At 41.0% G+C, this 16,267-nt stretch overlaps 1 protein-coding gene across 3 annotated transcripts in view; it reads left to right on the top strand.

Moving 5' to 3' along the window:
- The first annotated feature begins 4,709 nt into the window (after positions 1 to 4,709).
- The window catches only part of EDAR (ectodysplasin A receptor), a 133,140-nt gene continuing 121,582 nt past the window's right edge, over positions 4,710 to 16,267 (top strand). For 2 of the 3 annotated variants that reach the window (XM_069094035.1, XM_069094038.1), the window contains exon 1: positions 4,710 to 5,238. The gene's annotated coding sequence lies outside the window, so the exon portion shown is untranslated. The remainder of the gene's footprint in view (positions 5,239 to 16,267) is intronic. The other variant, XM_069094039.1, reaches the window with a different exon arrangement.

Genomic DNA, 16,267 nt, shown 5'->3' with positions numbered 1-16,267 from the left:
AAGCATACTCCTTGGGATTGCTCTCTGGTAGTTCTGAAAATACTTCCAAATTCTGCTCATTGATGGGGCTTACTCCTGCTTGTGACAGCTGATTGGCATCATTCCTGGTCATGCCTATATGCAAGCTAAGCTAAAGGTCAATGCAGAGCAAACTATGTGGGTCATGTGCTCTAAATTGCATTCCATTTTTCATAACCCAGAAGACCCCATGTGCTCAGCAATGGTCTGAGCATTGTTGCTCAACAGTCTAACTTCATGCTCTTTTTAAGAATGCTGTTGATAATCTCTTGCTATTTCAACTCCAATCTTTTACAAGATGTACAAAACACAGAATCTTATCTTTGAAGACTTAAATTACAATGATAATTATAAATTATAAATATATAATCATAAGCAATATCCTCTCTTGTTTTGGGATGGGAGGGAGTGGAGTTTTTGGTCAACTGAATGAACATTCTCCGTTTGATTTTGGCAGGTCTGAAAAGTATGCAAATTTTAAGGGTAACTACTAATGAGCATTCTTTAAGGCTTAAAGTTTAAGTTAATGGTTCATAAGAACAGTCTTCGTCCTTGTTGGAGTCTTCATTTCCTCATTCATATTCTTTTCTTTCTCTTTTTTCACAAGAGGAGTGACATGTCTGTCTGACAATGTCAAGGTCCTTTCCATTTTTACGGGAGGAAGGAAATAAACATTTATCCGAGCATTTACTATGTACCAGACACTGTGCTAAGTGCTTTGCAAAATTATCTCATTTAATCCCCATTTTCAAGAGAATTTAAACCTTAACAACTCTCCATCTTCAAACATAACTGTCAGAGTGGAAATGTCAGAAGTTAACCCTAGGTAGAAGGATGAATTGTCTCAGGGATACAAATCCCTTAACTTTCCAGACTATACAAAATTTGGTATTAATTATTATTGCCATTATCATTGTAGAGGTGGATAAAGAGCTGGCCTTGGGCCCAGAAGACCTAGTTTCAAGTCCTGTCTTTGACACATATTGGATGAGTGACCCTGGACAAGTTCCTTAATCTCACAGTAATCAGACAACTCTCCAAGAATATAAATACAAAGATGTCCACTAAATTGGTAGAGGAATTTCTTCATCTAGGAATTTCCCATACATCTGTAAAGTCGCAATAACAGTACCTAGTTCTATCATCATCTTGGGTCCATGCAATAGAAAATGAGTGGCCATTTACCATGCAGATGACCAAACTAGATAATTCAAGGTAAAATATTCACTCAAAAGAAATTAAAGATATCTATAAGCATATGAAAAAATACTCTAAATCACTATTGATTAGAGAAATGCAAATCAAAAAAACTCTGAGGTACCACATATCACCAGTCAGATTGGCTAAGGTGACAAAACAGGAAAATGACAAATGCTGGAGATAATGTGGACAAATTGGAACACTAATGCATTGCCGGTGGAGTTGTGAACTGATCCAGCCATTCTGGAGAGCAATCTGGAATTATGCCCAAAGGGCTATAAATAATTCCATACCCTTTGACCCAGCAATACCACTTCTAGGGTTGTATCCCAAAGAGATCATAGAAGTGCAAGAAAGACCCACATGTACAAAAATATTTATAGCGGCTCTTTTTGTGGTGGCAAAGAATTGGAAATTAAGGGGGTGCCCATCAATTGGGGAATGGCTGAATAAGTTGTGGTATATGCATGTAATGGAATACATGCATTGTTCTATAAGAAAGGAGGAGCAGATGGACTTCATATTTACCTGGAGAGTCTTACATGAACTGATGCTGAGTGAGAAGGGTAGAGCCAGTAGGAATTTTTACACAATTACAGACACAACATATATGTGATGACCAACTTTGATAGACTGAACTCTTCTCAGCAATGCAGGGTTATAAGTCAACCCCAAAAGACTCATGACGGAGAGAGATGTCTACATCCAGAGAAAGAACTGAGTTTGAACCCAGATTGAAGTAAACTACCTGATCTTTTCTTTTTTCTTGTTTGGTTTTATTTCCTCTTTCCCATTGTTCATTCCATCTGATACAATCCTTCTTAATAACCTAACTAATGTCCAATGTGAAAGTATTTGCAGATACTATACTTGATTGTATGCCGCCATGGGGAGGGGAGGGGGAAAGGGAGAGAAAATTTGAAACTCAAGGAATTGTGGAACTGAATCTTGTAAACTAAAAGTAAACAAGTTAATAAAGATCAAAAAAAAATATTCACTCAAGTATATGTATTAGTTGTTTGCATTGGTCCAACGAATCAGGCAATTGCAACTCCAGGTTCTATTTTATTTTATGTAGACCTAACCTTAAGGATCACACACACACACACATACCCCTTCTGTCTCCCTCTCAAGTATGTTCTTTTTTTTGCTTGTGAATACCTTTTTGTTGCCTGCCATCCAAGAGAAAAAATCACAGAATGGGGAAAAGAAAATACAGGAATCCAAATCATTTATTGTATAGTATGGAGGAGCTGTTCTTATCACATCCCTGACCTCTATCACTGCCAGGTCACAGAAGCTGCAAATCTTTTTTTTTTTCTAAAGTTTAAAATAAATACATTTTTAAAATTCCATTTCTGGGGAAGAATAGACCAATATCAGACCACAGGATTTAGTGCTAGAAGGCACTGCAGAGATAATCTATACCAACACCGTCCATTTTTCCCCGCTGAGGAAATTGAAGCCCAAATGAAGTTAAGTGATTTGCCCAAGGTGATATAAACATCATGGGATTTTAGTCCAGAAGGGACACACTGGAGGTTTCAGGGGAGGGGTGGGGGTCAGTGCAAAGAGTGTTAAATTAGAAATCAGAGGACATGAATTCAAACACTGGGCCTGCTTACATCCTTGTGTCACCTCACCAGTTTCTTCAACTGTGAAATGAGTGTAGACTCAATGAACTTTAACAGCCCAATTTCATTTAAGTTATCTGGGCCTCAGTTTCCTAAATTATAAAATGAGTGAGTTGATCTTCATGGCATTTAAAGTGCCTTCCAGCTCTAAGATACGCATAAGAACCTCTGATCTTCCACCTCGAGGCCCATTCTCCTGACAGGTGAGTCCCAAGCCTAGCCAGCTATTTCATGAGAGCCACAGGCCGCGATGACTTCAGTCCCCACTTTGGTCACTCTTCAGACTTCCCAGCTCCTGGCCAGTAGCCCTTGTTTCCTTGAGGGTAGCCCTCCCCACACTCCTTTCCTGGAACCCTTCATGGATTGTCCTCCCCCACTAAAGTGGAACTTCCTTGAGGGTAAGGAATGGATTATTTTGTTGTATTTGCATTCCCAGTGCTTAATTATCCTGCACATAATAAGTAAATGCTATTTAGCTACTATCTCAAGATATATATCATCTAGCTAAAGATATATGTGTATATGTATAAATACATATATACACACATACATATATACACATATATGTATACACACATATGTATGTATGTATATGTGTTTGTGTGTATGTGCATATGTATGTATTATGCACCAGATAGGTCTAGACTCAAATCAGGAAGATTTAAATTCAAATCTAGCCTCAGATACTTACTAGGTGTATGACCTTGGACAAGTCACTTAACCTCTGCCTCAGTGTCTTCATAGGTAAAGTCAGGATAATAATAGTATTTACTTCCCAGGGTTGTAAGAATCAATGAAGATAATTATAGAGTATTTAGCACAATACCAGTCACACCGTGCTATATAAATATTTTTATTATTATCATCACTATATCATCTATCTACCTATTGATCCATCTATCTATAGATGCATATCACTTATCTAAAGATATGTATCTTCTTGGGCAGCTAGGTGGTGACTTGGATAGAGCATTGGGTATGGAGTCCAGAAGACTCATCTTCTTGAATTCAAATCTGGCCTCATACACTACTAGCTGTGTGATCCTGGGCAAGTCGCTACCCTGTTTGCCTCAATTTTCTCATCTGTAAAATGAGCTGGAGAAGGAATTGGCAAACCACTCTAGTATCTTTGCCAAGAATACCAAGAGTCAGATACTACTGGAAAATGACTAAAAAATATTTTGTCTACTTGCCTACCTGTGTATAGATATAGATATAAACTATCTAAAGACATATACCTTGTATCTATCTCAAGATATTGGTAACATCTGTCTATATAGAGATACCATTTGACCATCTAAAGATACATCTATTTGTAGTCATCTGTCCAACTAAAGATAAATATTATCTAAAGATATCTGTCTAACTCCAGGGATCTCAAGGCTACCCCTGAATCTATCTGAAACCGAGACCCAGGAAAGTAAAGAAAATTTCCCAAGGTCACTTCAGCAGAAAGTGAAAGACTAGATCTTCTGCCTCCTTGCTTGTGGTCCCACACCATGAAAGGCTGAGTCTTTGAAAACTTGTTTGAGTCTGAGGTTATAAGGAAAGGGGGGTCTCCCTCCGTCTCACCAGTTACAGCCTCCTGCTGACTCAAAGGCCTGAGGTAAGTGAAGAGCTGGAAAAACATGCACACACGTGTCTGGAAGCTAAATGAATCCAGCAGCACCCTTGCCTGTGGGTGTCTCGGTGGTGGGTCCCTTCAGTAAATGAGGTTTTGAGTAATGATGCTTTAAAGTTGATTCGCCTTTTGAGCACTCCGATCCCCAGAGGCCTTGATTGCTGTTACCAATAGAAGAAAGGACACTCCCGCCCAGGGTTTTTTTTTTTTTTTTTTTTTTTTTTTTTTTTCGGGGGGAGCCTGGCATTTTCAGCTAAAGGGTGGCTTCTTCCAGAGCGCAGGAAAGCCAGCCGCGCTGGCTGTGTTCGAGGCAAACGGGAGAAGCCCGGGGTAGCGACCTTGCGAGGGGCCGGGAGAGAAGGGTTTGGCTTTCTTCTCCACTGCAGGGAGAGACCTCTAGGTGGTGCAGGTGAGTTTGCCGTGGAGGAAAGCCCCTCGCTCCCACACGACTTTTCCCAACTCTCCAACAGGACAGTAGGCAGTGAAGGGAAGAGTTCCCGGGAAATCTTTTGAAACTCCCAACAGCGCCAGCGCCGGACTGACCCCAGAGGCGGGGGTGCGCTGCGCCTCTGCTCCCTGGGGGCGCCGAAGGACCTTGTGGGGAGTGACAGTGTGGCGACCGGCTCCGGGAGGTGGGCGTCTGCAGCTCAGGACTGCCAGGACGTGGTACCCCAAGAGGAGAGGCACCTTTGCTGGCGCTCTCCTTCCAGTCCGACCGAGCTGCCTGCTGCGGGACGCTTGCTTGGGACCGGCCGTCAGTGCCAGGTAAGCGTGGGTTTGTCCTCCACTGGGGAGAGACGGGACTGTCAGGGGGAAAGAAAGAGCCCAAGTGCACGTTTTTGAAATGCATCTCATTTTTTCGTTCTGTTTGAACAAGCCGTACCTAGCACTGTGCGTCCGCTCTCGGGGCTTTAAGACCCAAGATCCCGCCTTTGTTTTGGGGGAAACACCAGAAACCCAAATTCCTATCTCAATTGCAGGTTTAGAGGGTAAGCCAAACTTTGCATGTGCTTAACTGGCTTCAAGCGCTTTGGTTACTAAAAACAAAGGGTGCCTCCCCAGAGCCCCGCAAAGTGTACTTTCCAGGACTTAGGAAGAAGCTGCCTCCTTCTGAGAAGGAAATTGTTAGGACAGTTGGTGTGTTCTTTCACAAAACCAATCAACAAACATCCCCAGTGCTTAGAGGTCCTCCTAGGTGAGGTTTTGAAGAAAGCTAACAAGTCTTAGGGTGGTGATAGTAGTAGCAAAACTAGCAGCAGCTGCAGCAGCAGTAGTAGTAGCAGTAGTAGTAGTAGTAGTAGTAATAGTGGTAGTGGTAGTAGTGGTAGTGGTGGTAGTAGTGGTAGTGGTGGTAGTGGTAGTAGTAGTAGTGGCAGTAGTGGTGGTGATAGTGGCAGTGGTAGTAGCAGTAGTAGTAGTGGTGATGGTGGTAGTAGTAGTGGTGGTGGTGGTAGTAGTAGTAGTAGGTGGTGGTGGTGGTGGTGGTGGTGGTAGTATTTATATAGGATTTTAAAGTTTGCAAAGCACTTTACACATGTTATCTCATCTGATAAGAAAACGAGGCACTGGGTCCCTTAGAGAACCCAATTTTGAATCCTGGTTCTGCCCCTTATCGCTGCTACCTATGTCTCTTTAAACAAATCATCACACATCTTTGGGCTTCATAAGTAAAATGATGAGACCAGACTAGATAACCTCCAAGGTCCCTTCCAGCTCTAAACCTGTGTTTCTGTGAAACTTGGTTTTGCACATCAGTCCTGATGTCTACTTACCTGTGTGAACCTGAGATAGTCGCTTCCCTGTATGTTGGCTTCCTCTTGTGTAAAATGACTGGGTTGGACTAAGGTACAACTAAGTTTTCTAAGGTATCTTGCAGCTCTAATTTCTGGTGGCCCTGTGTTTCTATCTATTTGGTCCTACCAGTTTTGAGCAAAGACTTGATATTTCATTTCTAGCCCAAATATTTCATTTCTGGAACTCCAAAACACAGCAGCTCATGTCCCATGAGGAAGAGTCACATTTGAACTCAGAGGGACAGAGGCATCTTCTTACTACCAAATGTCTTAAGTATTTCTCTTTAGTGTCAGATTAAAGGACCCAGGTACTAAGGGCCAGGAAAACTTGAGAAGAAAAAGCCAACTGGGCAGAGGAAAAAAAAAGCATCAAAATAGATGACATTTCACATTATAGATATTCCCTGACCTATAATGCATTATATTCATTTAATGCTCAAAGTCAAATTAGAAGCAGATACAGAAATTGAAGGAATGGTGTTGAGAGAAAGAAAGAGATGAAAAGAAAACGAGACAGAGAAAGACTGAGAGATGGAGAGACCAAGAGCCAGAAAAACATGTTAATGGAGTAAAGACCTGGTCAGTTGGAGAATGATGAAATCGTCTGGATTTAAGCTAGACAGAGGAATGTATTGCTGACATGAATAGTGTGAAGGACGGGAACATAGCAAAATAGAAACAAAATTAGATTTCTTGTAGTCCTTCTTTGATAAATAAATCTAAGAATCAGACAAATGATAGCAAATTTAACATGTGAAAAAGGTAGTGAGTTTTAGGGAATGGGAAGAAGCCAATTCAAATTATTAAGGTCAGGAATATTTAGTTTGGGTTTCTTGCCTGTCATTGTCTAAGAATGCCAAATCATAACAACTTGAGCCCTTGAATATACAATTTACTAAGTCCAGCAAAAGAAGAAATTGTCACCGAATGTGGAAAATCAGAGCTTGTCACGATTCTCACTCCTTTCCAGTGATGAGGCAGTGAGAAATGTTGAAAACTCTGGCAACAATCTGCCTTACTTCCTAGAGGGCACTCCAACTTGCCCTTTTCCAGACCTCTGCCCTCAGCACTGGCTCTTGTAAGCTTGCATTGTAGAGAATACTCTTAGTCAACAGCATATCTGGGGAAACCCACCAGCGACTCACCCTCATATTTCTTTAGGAACATTAGTTATCTCAACATAAAAGTGAAGAGGTAGGGAGGGGCAATGTTTCAATATTTAGACAGAAGTCAAGTACCATTGTCATTTTCCCAGCAGTAAACATTGGCAAAGTCTGAGAACCAGACTTAGCTTGTGCTTCAGGCCACCACTATGTTGCGTGCTCAGGCCCATTTCACAAATGGCACAGCTAAGGTTCACTGATGGCTTGAGATAACCAAATTGTCCACAGACCATCAGTGAGCCTTGTAGCAAAATATTTTGTTGTCTTCTGGTTAAGGGGTTTACTGATGAAGGAAGAGACCGTAGACAGGTAGATAGCTTTTTCAATGGGCAAATGGAACCTTGATCACCTGATTCTCACAGTCTCAGGTCCAGGTAAGGCCTGTGGTTAACAAAAAATGGAATTCATGCTAAGAAAAATGCACAGGCTCATGACTTCAAAGAATGAACCAAATCTGAAATTCAAACACTGCAGACATAAACATGATTGATTTTTGAAACCCAGCCCCACTGCTAGTGTCTCATTCACCTCCCATTCTGTTTTCTTGCTGTTCTCTTCCTGACTTCAAGAAACATACATACCTTGCACACCACCTCTGCCCTTGGGCCCTTTTCTCTTCCACTATCACAGAAGACACCTATCCCATTCTCTATCTTGGCTTCTATTGCATGATCTATCTGAGTGATATCATCCCCTCCAACATCACAGTTAATTTATATGTAATGATCATACTGAATTAAACTAATGGGTGTAGAGGAGACCAGATCCAATTCCCTATTTTAAGTAAGAGGTTCAGTGTTTAGATATCTCATCCTCTGAAGTTGGTCACTTTCAGTCCAGTTTACACCTCTCTCTACTGAGTCTCTCTTTAGAAGAGTGGAATGATGGAAAATAGAACATGAAATGAGTTTCCTTGAGAAGTGAGGGGTTCACCCTCCTTGGAAGACTTTAACCATTCTTTTGTGAATGGGTTGGACAAGATGGCTTCTGAGGCCCCTTCCAATGCTCAGAGTAGATTCAAAGGAACCTTTGAGGGAAAGGTACAAGCCTCTGGAAGAATGGTAGGTTTTTTATCCTTGTGAGCCATCTTGACGAAAGGTCCAGTAAGGAAGAAGGTTGAAGCTAGCAAGTAAAATAAGGTTTTTGGATGAGTTGTGGGCTGGAGTCCAAGCAACCCCTGTCTTTTGTTAACAAAATACAACAACAACTAAGAATTGACTTTTTTCTTTCCTCTCATCAATGTTGTTCTCTGGAGTCTCAAAACTTTTCTGAGACTTGGTTAAGCCCATCCAGGAACACTGTGTGAAAATGCATCTGACTCGGCTCTCAGGGTTGAAGTAGGGTCCCTCGCTCTTTCGGATGGCACAGCTGAGAGTGGGTACCAGACCACCAAGGTCCCCAGAGTAAACAAATACACAGATTCCAGCTGGCAGCTGTGTACCTCTTGGGCTTCTACAGTCGAAATTGGAGGCATTTAACATTTCTCAACAATCACATGCCTGAGGATGCAAAAATCTTCTTCTTGGCTTCAGAGAAGCACAGCTGCCTCAGTATTATCAGAGCCTGGGGCCACCATCATCTATTCCAGCAGTTACTGCCTGCCTGCCTGCTTCCCCTCTTCTGACATCTCCTAGTTTTATGTGGAGATTTGCATATGTAGCTAACCAGGAATGCTTTTGTTCTCCATTTCCTACAAATCAAATTAGTCCGCCATAGGTAACAATGATAAAGGGGTGTAGCTTTTGTGGAGCGATACCACAGCCTGGATAGACATCCAACATTTCATCAACAATTCACTTTACAAGCTAATAAACCCCATCTCTGTCTAGCAGATTATTGTTATTTTTCCCATTGAGTCAGTGATGAAATCAGCTCTAAGTGTAACAACAATAACAAAGCTACAACTAATAGTAAGAGGAATCAAAGCCAGTAGTCTTGAGATATATTTACATTTCGTACTAAGAAAATGACAATATGCAAAGCTAAAAAATCATGTGTGAATGCATGGAAGATTATGGGATTATAGACTTAGAGCTGGAGTTCATCAGTCCAAACCTCTCATCTTATAGATGAGGAAACTGAGGGCCAGAGAGATGAAATGACTAGACTGAGCTCACACAGGCAGTTAAAGGACAGAGCTGGGATTCAAATCCTGGTCTTCTCACTCCAAATCCCATGCTCTTTATATTAGAAAGGTAATCCTGGTCCTCTTACCCCCAGTAGCAACAACCAGTTCAACTGTAAAATAAGATAACAGTACGATGTTGATAAATTCAAAAATTAACATCATGCCATAAGATCCCCTCTCAGAAGTCATCTAATCCAGTGCCCTCCTCTTGAGAAACACAGAAAGCCTAAACACATAAGCAGAAACATCAAATGGAAAATGACAAATGACTATTTAAATAAATGAGACCATTCATTGCCAAACCTTCTTGTAAAACTTCCAACAGTCTCTTAGATGTTGCTCGATTGCATTAAGAACAAGGGAGAGAAGATCCCATAGACTCTTCTCTTAAAAGGATACAGATTCAAATCCTAGCTCCACTACTTAACTACCTTTGTGACCCTGGGGCAAGTTGCTTAAAATGTCCGTAGACCTCCCTATCCTCATCTGTAAAATGAAATAGTTGCATTCATTATAATTCTTCTATACAAAATGACCAGTGTGAAAATATGTTTAATAGGAATATATATATGGAAAGCCTCTATCAGATTGCAGGCCATCTTGGTAGGGGGGAAGGGAGGGGAATTTAAAATTTATAGAAGTAAATGTTGAAAACTAAAAGTAAATAAATTAACTTTAAAAAATAAAGGAGTTAGGGGAGGCTAGGTGGCACAGTGAATAGAGCACTGGCCCTGGAGTCAGGAGGACCTGAGTTCAAATCTGGCCTCAGACACTTGACACACTAGCCATGTGACTTAATTGCCCAGCCTTCCCCCCTCCAAAAAGCAAAAAAAAAATGAAGGGGTTGGACCCTTCTCAGAGGTCTTCAAGTTAGAGGCTGAACAAGTATTTGTTAGGCATGTGAGGGTTCTTGTGATGTTTGCTTTGGACTAGATTGCCAATGAGGTCCCTTTCAACTCTGAAATTCTAAGTCTTCTGTATCAAAATGGTTTCTAAGTTTCCTACTAGCTTTAAATCTATGATGCAATGATCCTATATTACTAAGTCCTCCTCCATTGGCCTCATGGGGCAGATATGACCCTGAGTTCTCAAAATGATGAGACTGGCATCCCAGCCCTAGCAGATCCTGACCCTGAGCGTGGGTCCAGTCACATCTCTGTCAGCTGAAGACCAGCCTGGTCAAGTTCAGAGATGCTCATTAAGAGAAAGATGGTCATCAGGTGATGAATCCCGTTTGGGGAGGGGTGTGGAGTAGTGTTTCTGGAGATTTTATTTGTAAACCTAGAATTGAAACTCCTTAACACATTTTAAGTTCATTTTCAAACTGAAAATGGCATCAGCACCTAACCTGGTTGTTTTTGTGTTTTTGTCCTCTGTTCTTAAAGAAGACCATGACATCAGGGAGATGATGACATGACTTTCAATTGACTTTGATTTGAGCGAGGAAGGGCTACCTAGCCTGGTACCTGGCATGTGGTAGGTTTAATAAACGCTTGCTGAATTGAATGCTGAGTCAATAGGATAACACGCATGAAAGGAAAACAGATAAGCATTTACAAGAATGAATGTTGCTGGGGAGGGGTAAAACATTTATATGGTGTCTACTATGTGTCAGACACTGTGCTAAACACTTTTTTTTAACCGATATTATTATCTCATTTGATCTTTATGCCAACCTTGGGAGATTGATGTTACTCTTATTCTCATTTTTGAGTTGGGGAAACTGAGGCAAGCAGAGGTTAACTGTTTTGCTCAGGGGCACACAGCTAGTAAGTAGTCTGAGGCCACATTTGAACTCATGTCTTCCTGACTAGTGGCCCAGTGATTTATTCAACTGTACCACCATCTGTCTCTTATAGCATTGGGTGGAGGCTTGACTTGCTATTCATTTTCACTTGATTAAGAGCTCAAATGACGAAAACTGAAGACAAGAGGAAAAGTCAGCACCGGAAGCAGCAGCATCCTCTTCCCAATTGGGAGGAAGTTGCATTTTGATGAGTGGAGGAGCATTCATCCAAGAGCAAGGCTTTGTGTTTCCCTAAATGTTTTAAAAAGCCTCCTTTGCTGGGTATGCCATCGTGGAACTAATTTAGAGATCACCCAATTTGGCATGCCAACCTGTTGTTCTCAATTGCAGTAGGTATTGAGTTAGCAGAGAATCTTTCTCTGCTGGGGCTTGGCTCCTCTGATTTCCCTGTGTACCCCAGAGCTGGGTACACACTGCTATCAGGCTCTGCAGACAAGCTACAGAAAGAGATGGGTGGTTGCTGGAGACCATGAAAACAAATGACTGTGTCTTGTTATTGGAAAGGTGTATAAATAGGTCATCAGAGGAGAATTAGAAGTTTGGATTTGTTGATCCAAAAGTTCATGGTAATACTACTGAAATTGGACAGGACGTTAGACAAGTCAAGTTTATGGAGCTTATAGGGGTTTGGGATTCCTGGGAGGACCTGTTTTGTGTACCCAGATAGGTAAGATTTGTATATTACTACTTCCACTGAGCTTCTGTGTCCATGTATAATATTAACTCTGATTTTTTAATTCCTTAAAAAAAATAGAAAGGCGTGGAGCTTTTGTAAAGGCACCTTGGAGGACTCTTAAAATGTATTTTCTTAAGATTTAGTCCTTAATATTGTTTCATTGCACTTGCAATAGCTACTGCTAATACTTCCTGACCATAATGAAAAAAATAAATCAGAAAATACACGTTGGGGATGTAGTTATTTAGACACTCCATATTCTATAGAACTGAAGCATTTCTTGAAGAAGGATAGCCAATAGAATCTGGCAGTAACAGCTTTTCTAAGAGTCGAATTTGTAATGAGAGCAAATCATCTCTGCACTGTTAGACTTGCAAGAATGTGGTTTTCTCCTGAAGGGATTCTTTGCATATTTAATAAAAATCACAGATAATAAGTTAAATGCAGAAGAACTCCATCATAACACAGCTCCTCGGTCCAAACAATCAATCAGTAAGCATTTGTTAAGCCTAATATGTGCCAGACACTGTGATGGTACTTGAGATACAATAATGAGATGGTCTTTTCTCCTTCAAAAGCCTGCGCACAAAGAAAGTACACTGAAACTATACAAAGCTATAGAAATTTGAACCATGTGCAAAATCTGAGAAGAGAAGGCACCAGGAGTCAAGGTGGGAGGAAGAGATTAGGGAAGAGTTCATGTAGAAGAAAGTATTTGAGCTGAATCCTGAAGGAAATGGGAGATTCTAAGAGAGGGGGAATGCATTCCAGGCACAGAGGACAGCCAACCAAAATATAGAGGAATAAATAGAGTGTTGTGTCAGAGGACCAGCAAGAGGGTGGTTTGAGATGGACCGTAAAGGAAAGGGGTGGGGGAGGGTGGGGGGAGCAAAAGGAATAAGAATTTATATAGCACATACTGTATGCTATTAAACATATGAACATGTAGTTACTATATATATATATATATATATATATATATATTTCAGGCAACCATACGTAAGTGCTTTGCAAATATTATCTTATTTCATCTTCACAACAACCCTTCAAGGTGGGTGCTGTTATTATACCCATTTTACAGCTGAGGACTGAGACAAACATATGTTAAGTGGCTTGCCCCGGGTCACACAGTGCTAGTGTCTAAAACCTATTTGAATTTGGGTCTTCCTACCTCAAGGCTCAGCCCTGTAACATATAATAAGTTTGGAGATGTAGGTTGGGGCCAGGTTGTGAACGACTTTATTTGATCCTAGAAGAAAAAGGGAGCTATGCAGTTTACTGAGTAAGGGAGTGATAGGACTGGACCTATACTTTAGAAAAGCAATAAAAATGTAAATGAAGCATGAGTCAAATAATATTTTCTGAAATAGAAATAAAAGTCTGATTTTTATTGTTGAGTCATTTTCAATTATGTCTGACTCTCCATGACCCCATCTGGCGTTTTCTTGGCAAAGATATTGGAGTGGTTTGCCATTTCCTTCTCCAGTTCATTTTATAGAAAATGAAACTGAAGCAAAGCATGTTGAGTGATTTGCCCAAGTAAGTATATTAGGCCAAATTCGAACTCAGGTCCTCCTTATTGCAGACCAGGCACTCTCTCCACTGTGCCATCTAGCTACTCTAAAGTTTAGTAGAAGAGGGAAATAAAGAAGCAGCTGTGGCATTATAGAGAGAGAGTTGGCCTTTGAGTCAGGAAGGTCTGGGTTCAAGTTCTGCCTCTGACACAGACTGATTGTGTGTGGTTCTGGACAAATAAATCACTTACTTGTTCTAGGCCAGTAATTTCAAACTCAAATAGAAACCAGAAGGCCAGCATATTGACTTAGAAAACTGATTATTAGCTTTATCTGTGTTCTGTTCTATTTTTATTTATTTTGTTAGTTATTTCTCAATTATATTTTCATCTGGTTTGGGTCACACTCAGGAGTGTTGCAGGCAAGCTTTTTGAGCCTTCTACTATCAACACTCTCAAGCTATAAACTGCAGAGAGGTTTTCTCCTGCATTGGTAGAAGGTGTTTCTCAATATCATTGAAATCATAAGTTCAGCCCCTATTCCCCATAGAGAAACTAACTTGTAACATATTTTTGTTGCTGGTCTTTTCCTGCTCTATCTCTATCTCCTCTATCTATGGTCATTTGAAAAAGAGAAACTCAGGGGTGGCTAGGTGGTTCAGTGAATAGAGAACTGGCCCTGGAGTCAGGAAAACCTGAGTTCAAATCCGGCCTCAGACACTTAACTAGCTGTGTGACCTTGGGGAAGTCACTTACCCCCAATTGCCCTGCCCTCCCCCCTCCAAAAAAAAAGCAAAAAATAAAAAAGAAAGAGAGAAACTCTCCCTAAAACCAGTATTATTATATAATTTCCAATTATTTTGCTCAACTTTTGTACCTTTCTCTAAGGGATCACTAAGTAAGTACATCTTGCATCTTCATTTGCTAGGGAAACTGAGGAAAAGGAAAGGTTTTTTTAGTGTCTTGCCCAAGGGGACAATTTCCTTTCTATAAAATAAGAAAAAAAATATAGCAAATGACTGAACTTTAAAGGGAATTTAGGATCTTGGATCATTTGTCATCTATGAAAATAAAGATCGAGACCAAACTTTCTCCTCTATTAGTGCCAGTGGGCTTTCTGCTAGAGGGTTCCACATGAAAAATATTATCCAAACAGACCACACACATCTATTCTAGTCTATTCATTTGATGTGAGTGTATAGAAAGCAGCAGATCTGAAGAAGGCTACGCTGATGATTATCATAGTTGTTGCTTTTGAAGGTAAATATTTATTTTTGCAAAGATTGCAAAACCAAGAACGGCAGAATATGAAATCTTCTGTGTGTTTACATAACAAACAGTGAGGAGGCACTAGTAGATTCTGCTTTCCCTCCTCCCCAAGGACTGGCTATCTCCCTCCTGAAGACACCAAATAAGTACAAACTGTGGCCTCCAGAGAGGTGGGCATCACTAGGGAGGATGGCTATCCTTTCTGTCTGTGGGGGTGTCAGCATTTGTCCCCCACTGATGTTTTCTTGTCAAGGAAGTCAAGAGTGGGATGGTCCTGAATTTGGTGGGAAGAATTTGTTTGAAACCTCCTTTCATCTGGGGGCTTGGCACCATCTCAGGCCTCCCAAGGTGGTTCCCTCATTCGTCAACAACATTTTTTGATCCATCATGACCTATGCATTGGCAGGAGATCCAGAAGGGTGAGAAAACAGAGGCCCTGCCCTTAAGGAGTTTACAATCCAGTGAAGAAAGAAGAAGAAATGATAGAAAGATAGAAAGAACACGTGAAAATGACCATTGGCTATAAATGAAGTGCGGAAGAGAGATCAGAGCTGGGTGGGTCAAAATCACTTTCAGGAAGAAGGGGCATGAGGGAAGAGTAAACGTACTGATATACAAGTTAGTAAATTTTCTTACTGAGGGGTTAAATTCTACAATACATATGCACTTTCTAGATCTGTTCATTGGCTATCATCCAAATTCATTAGCCTCAGCTGCAGCTGTGAGGATCTGGAGTGGAGGGAGGGATTTTGCAGAGATGGGGGGGGAGGTAGGGAAGAAAAGAGGGGACTTCTCTAACTCTTCTTTTAATGTCATTAGCAAAGATGATAATAATTAGAGTAGCAATGACAAAACCACTTCAGGAGATTGGGAGAATCTGACTATTTCTGAATAAATCACTTTCAACCTCCGAAATACGCCTTCACTGCTGAGATCCCAAATGGGGTGTGGCAGAGTGGAGCTTGAGTGGGAGGTACTGGATATGCATGGTAACACTTGTTTCTGACTGGTCACTCTGGATACAGGGATGGACTGGCTTGCCATGTTCTAGCATTCTATGAAACTCTCTTTTCAGCTTGAGTCTGAGGGCTTTGTGGAGCCTCTGCCTTTGAGATCATCATGCCTAAAGGCACTAATTCATAGACTAAGACTGGTAAGGTCTGCAGAGGTCATCTGGTCCACCATCCCATCTAAATTGTGACTTCTGTGTACAGCATCCCCAATAATAGCTCCCTTCTATACAGAGCTCCCTCTTACATAGAGCAGGTTTTTTAAAATCTCCTTCTTTGTGATCTCCCTGACATGTATGTTGTATAAATATTATTTCCTTTCTTACAAATAAAGAAACTCATATAATTGGTTAAGTGGCAGAATTAGGAGAGAGAGAGAGACAGACAGAGACAGAAAGAGAGACAGAGACAGAGAGACAGAGACAGAGAGACAGA

The sequence above is a fragment of the Petaurus breviceps genome, unplaced genomic scaffold, assembly GCF_028583685.1.
Source record: "Petaurus breviceps papuanus isolate PSGF00001 unplaced genomic scaffold, PetGlider_PUasm1.0 214, whole genome shotgun sequence".
Classification (NCBI taxonomy): domain Eukaryota; kingdom Metazoa; phylum Chordata; class Mammalia; order Diprotodontia; family Petauridae; genus Petaurus; species Petaurus breviceps.
The sequence above is the reverse complement of the archived record's forward strand: the minus strand, read 5'-3'. Positions and strand labels throughout refer to the sequence as shown.